This window comes from Crassostrea angulata, chromosome 9 (genome assembly GCF_025612915.1).
Source record: "Crassostrea angulata isolate pt1a10 chromosome 9, ASM2561291v2, whole genome shotgun sequence".
In the NCBI taxonomy this organism is placed as follows: Eukaryota; Metazoa; Mollusca; class Bivalvia; order Ostreida; family Ostreidae; genus Magallana; species Magallana angulata.
The window spans coordinates 26853624-26865862 of record NC_069119.1 but is presented as its reverse complement, the minus strand read 5'-3'; the positions used below and the strand labels follow the sequence as shown (position 1 = coordinate 26865862).

The 12239-nt window shown below is 33.6% G+C and overlaps 1 protein-coding gene across 11 annotated transcripts in view; it reads right to left on the bottom strand.

Annotated features, from left to right (window-relative positions):
• Nucleotides 1–12239, bottom strand: part of LOC128163417 (polypeptide N-acetylgalactosaminyltransferase 5-like) — a 62869-nt gene that overhangs the window by 30113 nt on the left and 20517 nt on the right. Inside the window, exon 3 of one of the 11 annotated variants that reach the window (XM_052827030.1) lies at nucleotides 6175–6291. The exons of 7 other annotated variants lie outside the window; for them this stretch is intronic. The gene's annotated coding sequence lies outside the window, so the exon portion shown is untranslated. Of the gene's footprint in view, nucleotides 1–6174; nucleotides 6292–9799; nucleotides 9887–9971; nucleotides 10255–10848; nucleotides 10867–12239 lie in introns of those variants that run through there. 3 more of the 11 variants (XM_052827034.1, XM_052827031.1, XM_052827032.1) reach the window with 3 other exon arrangements.

Below are 12239 nucleotides of genomic sequence, written 5' to 3'. Positions count from 1 at the left end.
GATACAGAAAATATTTTCTATTGGATAACGTACAGCCTAGTCGATTGAAAACTTTTTTTGTGGACATTTATTGTAATCAATCATCAATGATTTAAACATGAGAGTGAGATAAATTCCTCAATATTTCTGCATTATTTCCTGTATGAATGGTATAATCTAAAAATATACAACACTATGATGAAAATAATATGGAAGTTAGAATATAGATTAGTCATATAAATCATACCTAAGGCTATAGATATAAGTTCACATACTTCTGCATCATAAAAATTATTTTAAGGGAGATATTAATATTTCATGCCAATGCTTATAAAAGTTTGAACATTAAGCTTCGAAACATTCGAGACTTTTAAGCATTCTGCCATCATAACAGCAATAAATCTGCATAAGTCAGTCAGTATAATTTTTAATACGTAATATATCTCTGGTAAAAATTTATGGGCAGAATTCACACAGATTATGAAAATTATTCATAAATATAAAAGAAACTTCATAGAAATATACAAATATTTATAGAGTCTTTGACAATAGTGGTTTTGTTTTAATAAAAAAAAAAAATTTATATCTGCAGATGTGCAGAAGTCCTGAATTTCTGTAACAAATGTTCTGAGTGTCTGGCTGTCATTTTATTAAATGCATTTCTTATTCAAAATAGTACTCCCTAACTTAACATACAATGGGACAAAAGAAAACCACAACATTTCGGACTAAAAAAATACAAGATTACCTTATAACCATTAATCAGCCCCCAAATTTTAGAAACCCCTGGCCCACAGACAGTTATAATACTACGCCGTTTTAACATGAGCAGTGCATTGAACTACTACTTACATTGTCATTCGTACAGGCAAAGTAATTAATGATAACTGCATGATCAGATATATAATTATATAAGATGTACAGATCTATTAATTATTGTGCATGACCAATGCCATTACATGACTTTGTAACAATTTTATCCTAGTGTTTAACTGAGATGACTACACATATATTATTAAATACAATTTACAATAGATATATAGAAAATTTTTAACATACAATTTTTTATTGGGGGGGGGGGGGGGGGGGGGGAGGGGAAGGGGGAAGCATCTATAGGATTCGACATCAACAGTGTATAGTAATTAAGATATACTTATAGTCGAAATTTAATAAGTGACCAGCTCCAGCCTATTGTATAAAACATCAGTGCTTGAATTGTCTGACCTGATTTATAGAACAATAAATCGCTGTGACCATGAGCCCATAAAAACAACAACAACCCCTACTATTTAGAAAAAAAAAAACAAAGAATAAATACATCACTTTCTGAACAATAGACAATTACCATAGGTAACTTGACCACACATATACTATTAAAACATTCCGCCCATTCTTAAAAGACAAGCATATAAATCAGGGCAATGGCAACCATAAGACTGTAGTTACTGTAATAATGAATACAAACGAATTACCTGGTAATTCTCTTCTCAGGCTAGCAAACATTAAGAAACTAATGTCTGAATGCGATTCAACACAGATGCAGCTTTGAAATCAGACTGAACTTTGTAAGCATTTATAAATGTCCCCATAATACATCATTTCAACTTGGGATATAAGTATTCAACATTCATCAGGTATTATGCAAGTACAATGTATATGGTGTAAAAAAAAAAAATGTAAAGGTGGACAAAAATTTATTTTGCGTTGAAAATGAATGTTCCTTATTTGAAGACTTCCAATATGTACATGCATTTACAATTTTAAAGAGATGCATGCACTAGGTCCTGATGCAGTCTAATCAAAATTAGATCTTTGATCCGCTCCTAATAGCGATCTATTAGGAGCTGATCAAAGATATTATTTTAACTAGAATTTGGTCATGATGTATTCACATTTCATTTACCATGAGGATGCAGTTGCAGTCCTTACACAGATATATTATGAAAGCCATTAAAAAATGTTGCTAGATACTTACTAGAAATTGTTATTAATCCAACAACTCATGCACTCCAATTATCAATGACATTTTTTAAAAGTACAATATAACCCCACCCCCATAATTTATTTACAGTACAAATTAACAATAAAAAGTAAAGATAATTTCTATCTGTCCAAAATGATTTATGCCTGCAATTTCTGTTACAATGTAAAATAAAGATAAAATGTGAAAAATACACTACTGTTACTGCAAACAATAAATAAATTGCATGAATTGTTACCATTAATACAAAGGGAGGACCATTAAAGCTAAATATATACAAATTAATTCCCCAGCCTGTAAGTAGAACTTGCTATAATTATCTGACTGTGTGGGGTGGGCATCCCTTAGGGATCTCCCCCCACAACTTTTATTGGACAGGTTTATGGATGCAATTTGTCGGACCCCTGATGCAAACCCTAAACTTCCCAAACCAAGATGGGGGTGTTAAAAACAGAAAGCTAGCAACCCCCCCCCCCACCCCAATTCCAGGAGGAGATGGTGGTTAAGGGGTTGGGGGAGTTGGGTTAGAAGGGGCTCGAGGCTACAGAATTTCTGGGACAATACTGTCATTGTCATATTGTCCCGATGTGCTGCATTTAGTTGTCAGATTGAATGACATTTACACTGTTAAGGTCATTAGTTATATACAGTAAACATTGAAGGTCTCAACTGACACAATACAGTATCACTCAGGTTGCAGTGTTTAAAACGAGAGAGAGAGAGAGAGAGAGAGAGAGAGAGAGAGAGAGAGAGAGAGAGAGAGAGAGAGAGAGAGAGAGAGAGAGAGAGAGAGAGATATGAATGAATGAGAGAAAGAGATATGAATGAATGAGAGAAAGAGATATGAATGAATGAATGAATGAATGAAATGAATGAATGAAATATAGATGGATAGATAGAGTGAGAGCAAGAGGGAAAGAGAGAGAGAGGGGGATATTTGTCAAAGCATTATTCAGATTGTAATCTCTTCTAAAAGCGGATTTATACTGATGATTACATGAAACTGCTGACCAACACCTGTCTTGACAAGTAATGTAATTTGAATAATGCAAAGTTAATTGTTTTGGAATTAAAACCAGAAATGCAGTCTTACAACTTTACACATGTCTAAAGTGATGTTCAACAAGATTTATGAACACTCGTCTCAAGATTAAATCTAACCGCTAGATGCACATAAAACCGCAGCGCATGACTTTAGGTAATAGCATACCAGTCTTGACTGTCTCTTTGACATGACACATATCTCTCCATTTAATTGTTCCGTCATCTTGGCCATCGCTTTCTTTTATTTTTTCATTAAAAGATGCATGGCTCAATTTTTTTTAAGCCCACTGCAATAACAAGTTGTCAGTCTGTTCTCCACAGTTCTGAAGTTTCTATCATTGTTATCACAAGAAAATTAATATTTCAATCTTCAGAAGACTCTATATAATGTTGATATTCAATTACACTTGCAGAAATATTCATGTCCATCTTGGCAATTTCAGAAAAGCAGTGACAGGCCTAAAGCTGAACATAATTGATACAGCACTTTATACAATATTTCCCCCATTTCATTCAGCAGTCTTTTTTCCCCTGAAATAGCCAGGTTTAAGCAGTGAATATCATTTTGCCAATCAAAAAAAAAAAAACCCCTATCGTGTCCATTACACTGTAGCTAATAAAATTATTAATGCTTCATTTCAAACTTACATTTGATATCATTTTTTAAATCTTTAAAGAATCAATTCATTCTCTTTCACTTATCACAAGTGCAGATCCAGGAGAAGGGGATAATGGTTGGGGGGGGGGGGAGGGGGTTCTAACTAAGTGACAATGGACAACCTGGTCCCCACCCCCTCAGACCCACCCTTTCACCTTTTGTACTAGATCCATTATAATAAAGTATAGTTAAACAGAGTACAGTATTTGTTTAAAAATTTTGGGACATAACAATGTGAGGGAGCTTGGGACAGTTATAAACAGAGTCAATAACCTTTGATGACAAATCTTAATCTATAAACTGGTTGTAAACAAATATATTACAAATTCATAATGGAAATAGCAAAAAAAAGGTATTCAGGTGAAATTATTTAACCACACCTAACCCCAACAGGTAAGCACATTATGATCTTCCCTCATAAATATTTACTCTTTAAAATTGACTGGATCACGAAAGCATTGACATTTTACAAGTAACTGGAACAAGCCCTCTTTACCCTTTATAACATACGAACAGTTTCTCCATGCTTTTTAACTCTGCCTCCCGCCTGACCGCTTATATAAGAAAATCTACTGCTTTTCTTCAAAATACGTTCCTTGTTTTGATAGATTATAGTCATTTTGGAAGCCATTAAGGTCACATAGTATGTATTAAAGTTTCTATGTAAAATTACAACAAATAAACATGCTCGTCTTTGCCTCCTGAAATAGTTGCTGTCTCAGGGACCATTAATAAACTTCTTGCCATCGTCCTCATTGCCAATCAAATAGGTACATAATATAATTCAACCTTCTTCATTTTAAAATTTCACATAATACCTCGACCTACACTTAAAACTTCTGGCTTGGGGTAAAATGCTGACGATGGACCCTCCATTTTGGAGGGTCCATAGTGGAGGAGGTGGAGCTTGGTGTGTCAATCTTAATTAAGAGTCCGTTTGGTCTGTCATTCCAATTATGTTATCAGAAACAGAATGGCCACAACATTGTTTTATTTATATGACTTTTAAACACAGGCACATAAAACTCCCCTCCCCCAATTCAAATTTGCTCATTATATACAATGAATATCATGAAAAAAAAAATGGATTTTATATCTGTGTAATTGTTGAAATTAATAAAGACAGTCAATGGGTAATGTCCTTTTAGATCTATTAATTTATTAACATGTTACTCAGGGAAAAAAAATAAATCTCTCAACATTGAGGTGAGTTAACTTCCTGTTCCCAGTTTCACTGGACTCAGAATAATTGTTACACAAACATAGATTAATCTATGTATCCTGATAAAGTTCATTTAAAGTTGCCAAAATCATTAAATGTTAGGACCCCCCCCCCCCCCCTCTTTTTAAATTTCTAATAAACAACCCATATGTTTTAGCTATTAGGTGTATGATGAAATTGGAATGACAGATCAAACAGACTATGAATTAAGATTGACACACCAAGCTCCACCCCTCCCACATTGGACCCTCCAAAGTGGAGGGTCCATCGTCAGCATTTTACCCCAAGCCAAAACTTCTTCCGTGTGATCATGAGCTCACAGAAAATTTTTATATACACAGTATTTTACGTACATCACACATTTCACAATGGCTGTTAAGAAACAGGTATATATGGACCATTATTGATCGCCACTGCCTGCTCTAAATGGAGGACACTACGTTATGTTATAAATAAATTAAAATTTTCATATCAAAGCCATCCATAAATCAAAAGTTTTTATTATTAAAAAAAAAATTAAAAGATCAGAATTTGATCAACAACATATGTACAGCCTCTGGAACAATGCATCTAGTAATTAAAAAATTGGACAGCCCGATCGCTGTTGATAAAACATCCCATAAATAGAAATGGAGTGTCAAAAGTTGACGTCTAAACTCAGTAAACTGTCACATAGCTTGTCAAATATTGACATCTACAGACGGTCACGTATACATGTATATGTACAATTCTTTTTTTTAATTTTCATGCTTGATTTCCGACTGACATTTGCAATTGGTGAATCCTCTCATTTAAATTTTCATGCTCGACTTTTCAATTGACATTTGCGATTGCAGGTGAATCTTCTTACTCAGCCTTCTATAAATTCATGTATCAAATAGCCCCCCCCCCCCTCCCCCCCCCCCCCCCCATTCCAACCTAATTAAGAAATTCAGGCATTACGATTTCCTTATATCCTAGATAGTTGCAGAGACAATATTGTAGAAAAATAAAATAACTGTGCATTTACACATGGCTGGGTGATAACTATGATTTGAAATTATATTCTAATTTTCTGGAAAAAAAATTAATATATTTGTAGCAGTTTAAGAATAAAGAAAAATATTCAAATTTCAAAAGTTTTAATATTTGCAATTTTTTCGTTACTATAATAAAGTTTACAGCTAGAATAAAAATCATATTTATAATTTTCAGGTCAATTCAATACGTAAGTTGTCATGATGACATCTTAATTTTTATAGAACAACCGGTATTAAAAAAAAAAAAAAAAAAAATTAACAGGAAACTTACCGTTTCAAGACAAAATGTTAATTCCAAAACTGAATAAATTCCAAGCTATTCCAAAAAAAAAGTATAGAGTAATATCTGAAGATCCTCAAACTTGTGTAAAACCTTTTCCCTGAAAACCTGGAGTGAAGAAAACAAGCCTAGAGAATTGGAAAACCAACACTCGATGGTCTTCAAGAATAAGATGCGTAAGCTCTGAAATAATTTATGCAAACTATGGAGAACTAGGAGTTTCTCCCTTGTGAGTGACACCATTATCTTACCGCAATGTTATAATAAAAAGATTAATTATCATACAAGAGTGTCATTCTTTACAAAAAAAAAAAAAAAAATCTTGTCACATTTAAATACAGTTGCCTTTACTGCTATAAAACAGGTTTCTGCCATATGATGCAAATTATTTATCTCAATAAATGAATCAAAGGCCGGAACGGCCACAAAGGCGTCGAGCTGACATTTTTTTCTTTTATATAGAATGATACCAATAATTTGAATTTCTGTACTAATAGTCATATCAAATGATATTAGACTTAGAATAGAAAGTATTTGAATTATGTTTTCTGCTGCTTTAAAAAAAAATCGGTATATTTTCTTATAAAATAGGTAGTGGTGCTTTTTTAATACAATTACTCATCATAATTGCAAAAATCGAAGAAATTTCAAAGTTCAAAAATAATTTGTTTCTTTCTGCTTCAAACAGTCTTTGAACAACTTTCATAGGTTCATAATTTGAATACATTAACAGTGTGTCCCTAATTATAATAATAAAACAAACATTTATTTATTTCAATTCCCGTTTGAAACAAGATTTCCTATGGTATGGTTGTTTACAAACAAATCCACAACACGTGCTATCTACATGTATAATGCTCGACCAAACTAACTGCATTATCGAGTTTACTTTTTGCAACGAAATTACTAGATACGTTTATCGCTTACATTTATTTTGGAGACCGTGCCCGATAACAAATAAATTTACATCTAAAATGTTATTTCTATCGGGCACGGTCTCCAATTAAAATGTAAGCGATAAACTAAAATGATATCTAGTGAATCTTTACACTTAGGCCTGATAGTATTCATCCGCCATTTCTTGATTAAGCAAATTTATTCTTATGCAATGAGTTGTCAATCACCAGGGAGGCAAAGTTGGGTTTTTTGTACACAATTTAGTTGAATAAATGGAAAAAAAATAATCTTGTAATACGTTTAATACTTTTAGGAACTTATTTCTTATGCGCATTTAAAAGGCGGTGCAGCGCGTGAATTTTTGGACGATTGCCAATCCAGACGATCGCTAGAAGGCTGCCGAGCATTAGCTCGACGCCTTAAAAACCGTTGCTGTACGTATTGAAACTTTCATCTCTGATACTGCATATCCAATCAAAACCTCTCTGTCACCAAATTAATAAGAATTCTCAATAGTTCTAAAAGGGAAATTTAACCTGAGACCTCTTTGACAAATATCAAAGATTCATATTGCATAATTCAACTCCTTCAACTACAAACAGAAGTCAGATTCTTTACGAATATAATTAACCATAGTAAATGAAAATGTTAATTTTTTCGTACTCTACTTTTATTTCTCTACCTTGCCAATTGCTTTTTCTCTTTAAACAATTTAATACTCTCTCTCTCTTCTCTCTCTCTCTCTCTCTCTCTCTCTCTCTCTCTCCTGTAACAAAACTTTTTATTGCTCTCTTCTCTCTTTCATAATGCAGTGTAACCAAGTGTACCATATATTGCTCTCTGCTCTCTCTCATAATTCAGAGTAACTATAAGAGCAAGTTGAATAATGCAACACAAAAAAGCTGTTGCACTTCATAACGCTTATGAGTGGAAAAGGTGGGCACAGTATTCTAACAACTAATTAACACAAATCAATCACCTACAAAAGAATTGTTCTTCTTTACAGGATGAGCCTTGAATTGTTAAATGATTGACTCTTTTGTTGGCTGTGAGATATCCCCTTCCAGAAAAGTAAATAATGATCCTGGACAAAGGCACCATATGTTACCCTGCACTGCCTTAAATTGAGTCCTCCATCAATGATAAGGGTACGATATCTAACATCTTTTATTGCACGTACCTCAAATGCACTAAGGGCCTGTCGATCTTACAACATAAATCTATTTATTTTACAAGATGTTTTCCTTTAATTGTTGTTTTTCTAAAGACAAAATCGATCTTAATTTCAAATACTAAAGAATCATTTGAAAATTCTTTCACTTGTCAAAATTTAGATTTCATGTATTACTACGCACATCATATATCTTGTAGATAAGGAGATAAAGGGTGGGTGGAGGCTATAAAAATGTCAAATGAATCAATGACCGAAGCATCTTTTTCGATTAAAACAAAATGATTAAAAAATCAAATTTCATCAAGACCTTTTATAAATGAAAAATATAGCTTGTGATAAAAGGCCATGATAATTACGAGATTTTAAAATCAGAGTAATGACGCAAGAGTAAATTGCAAGGAAATTCAGGAGCAAATATTTCCAAAAGTATAAAGATATTAAATATTTAAACAGCACAATTAATAACACAGCATGTTAATTATCATGTTTGTGGCGACTTTAACGCTTTAAATACAGCCTCCATCTTTAAATGAGTTTTTTCGACCTCTGCCCACACAATCATATAGGATTATTTCATCAATTAAAGAAAATTAACATAGAAATACAGTTATTGTCAAAACCCCTCACTATAACCTTAGTAAAAAAAAAAAAAACCACACAGCCAATAAGAAGGATAAAATCTCAACAATACCAGGTTTGAAATCTTGTCCATCAAACCACTAGTAGAATTGTACAAAGATCGCTTTGTACCAGTATATAATCATAAAAAAAAATCTTGCTAAGAGACACTTTTTTTTTTGTCTCATCAAAAATATCAATGTTGAGAATAACATCTTTAGCTTAAGAGTATGTGATATCATTGCTAAAAGATATTAGATAATTTAGGTCAAGCAGAACTTTAAATAGCTTGTACAAATGCCACAATTTGACAGTGTCGAGTTATTTAAGTTTAGATTCTGTCAGATCAAATCATTTAAGACAGTATCAATCAGTTCTGTATTACTGACAGATAAAAACATGATAATTTGAATGCATGTGAAATTAACACTGAATCAGATATCATATGTCACTATAAGAAACCCTGAGACAAAAAGTCTATAAGTCTAGAATCTTTAAAATTCTCAAAAATCAAAGCATTACCAATTTAAACTTGAAGTATTACTGTGGTTTCATTAATATTCAAGGATATCAATTTTCGTGGATAAAGTGAAAATCACTGTTTCAAGGATACGTAAATTCGTGGTCAATGACCCTAACAATACAAATTATTAGTAGAAATTGCACTTCAATGAACATTTAATTTCATGGATGAACTTAACAACGAAATCCACGAAAATTAGTATTCTGAATCAACGAATATTGATGAAACCACAGTATCATTTTTCTTAATGAATGATGAAAATACCTGACAGCTTGGTAATTTTAAAATCCACATAATTACACAAAATTCCTGACAATTAAAAATTATTTTCTGGTCAGATTATACACTATACATTAATTTAAAGTGTAACAAATAATAACAAAAAATTTAAAACAAAATCCTACCCAATTTGCAGCTTGACTGGGAGACAAACCCTCACTATCTGTTCATTTAAAATCCTCTGACTGCCACGTACAATTCCTTTATTTTAAAAAACTCAATACCTATTTTGAACCCGGACACAAGAGTACTAGGGAGGCAGAATTAGCAACAAACAGGATCTACTTTTACACACACCTGACAGTACGAACTTCCAGTCAGAGGGGAGAGCGGGTACCAGTATTACACTTGGGGACCAGTCCACTTTACCGTCGATACCTCTGCGGAAATTAAACACTCTCCGGATGAATCAAGGAATACCCAGTCCAGCTGCTTTATTCTCGGATAAGACTACACAGGGACTGACAAGCGCAAGAGTTTGAGAGTGGCTGGCTTTGCAAGTTCCCTTTATCAATACTCCACTGATCAATTAATAATGTCCTTGTCGACGGAACTGAGAGGTTATGTGAGCTGGCCGTCACAATCCCATTGACTGACCATTTGTCTCTAAAACCTGCTCCGTGATAATGTCCTTCTAATAACATCAATAATATAATCGTTTTTACTAAACTCTTAGAGGTCAAACCATATAATATCAATACATCCATTGTTATGCTACCTACCTCTCCAAGTAAGGCCATTTCTTAAAGAAGTAGAGGTGGCCAGGTTTAGTTTTTGGGTTTTTTTTTATTGAAGGGCATTACGAATAGGGACTGAAACTAAATTAATGAGGAGAGACCTGCATGCCAATCTTAACCTATCAATACCTGGTGTAATGTTGACTTAAACGTCTCTCACCGACCTAAAATTGTCTCTTATCAATCTGTATTTAGAAACTACCTACACCGCGCTAAACAAACCCTGTTCAATAAGACACTGTTCTCTTATCTCAGAGACCTGAACCGATTCCTCCACCTGAGCCCAAAAAAAAAAAAAAATGACAGTATATTGACTGAAAATTTGAACCCAGAAAAGTAAAACAACAATAATTTGTTTGAGAGTCTGCATGAAATAATTTGGAAATATTGACATAGCTAGTTATAGAAGCTAGAAGTATGTACACTGTATATCAAACCTTTCTATCAAGATTCGTTTGTTTCCTCCGAACTGGTCCAATGAAAATCATAACCATCGTTATAATGTCTATATATTGCATTATTCCTTTATGATCATTTTTTTCTCTCAAATATCAAGTGGTGATTGTGTAACAGTGTTGACAGCTGTCTGTCATTACAGTGGCTAATTTAATTGAAACATTGGCGTGTGTATAAATCAATCATGCAAATTCGTGAAATTGATTAAATGGGACTAACTGTCGAGAATGCTTTTGCAGTCTTGGCATAATATTCAAGAGGGGAAAAAATTTTTTTTTCCAATAGCCATGATTCAAAACAGACATGATCAATAATAATCTACAAGAGGAATAATTTGTTTAAAGTCCTTTCCAGATTATTTCAGCTCAATAAATGGCTCGTCTGAGAACCAAGTGACCCTGTTTTTACAAATTAAACCAGTACTGCACGCTGGACATATTCAATATCTCTAACTAAACCTCGATTGGACAAGCTGTTATATTTAATGGCGAGATACAAGAGGACCTTAACTTATAAGGTTTCTCTGATTTTGACCCAAAATGTGGGTCTGAAAACATGTAGATCTCAGATCAATAATTTTTAGTACATTTATAAATACCCATAAGTAAAGACTAATATACTACTTGTACAATGTATACAGATTTTCATGTGTTCCTGAAAATTTTATATTTCGTAAAAAGTAGGAAATAACTACCGTGGGACTAATTTTTCCAACCTTCTAAAGTGCATGCATGACAATCTCAAGACTTGTCAAGGGAAAAAAAACCAACAAATAGCAGGAAAAACAGATCGACAAATAACAGTCAACAATCAGTGGTTGCACATAGTCTACTATGAAAGTTCCCTCTAGGTTCCTATTGTCTGATCGAGATGCTATCGTACAGTTAAATTCCCTGGAGGCATTCAGGTCGAGTCTAAAACTTTCTCCAAAACAAACATGGCGATCTAGCTGGGCATCTCAGGGGAGACGATCCGTCTGAAATAATAAAGTTTCCCCCCCTTTCTAAGTTATTTGTACCAGTATGGAACCCTGATTTCTATCAGGTTCGTTTAAGTCTGACAGCTGATGTGCTTGGGTCCTTACTGCGTCCCTCTGAGACAAGGTGGTCAGGAAAAACACATGGCTCGACTTCACACAGTCAGACAGGCGACGGCCAGAAAGCACCAACGTTACATCCTGGGTCTTTATACCAAAGAAACAGGGAAGATATTAATTTGGATCACTAACCAAATTCTCAAATCTGATGTTCAAAGGCTTTTGTCCCTTATGGTCTTTGCTTGGAGATCAAGATCCAATAAAAGATTGATGGAGAGCTAAGGTATCATAATGCATTGTTGCATGCTAAATTAATTTCCATTTCTCAGTTAAGAG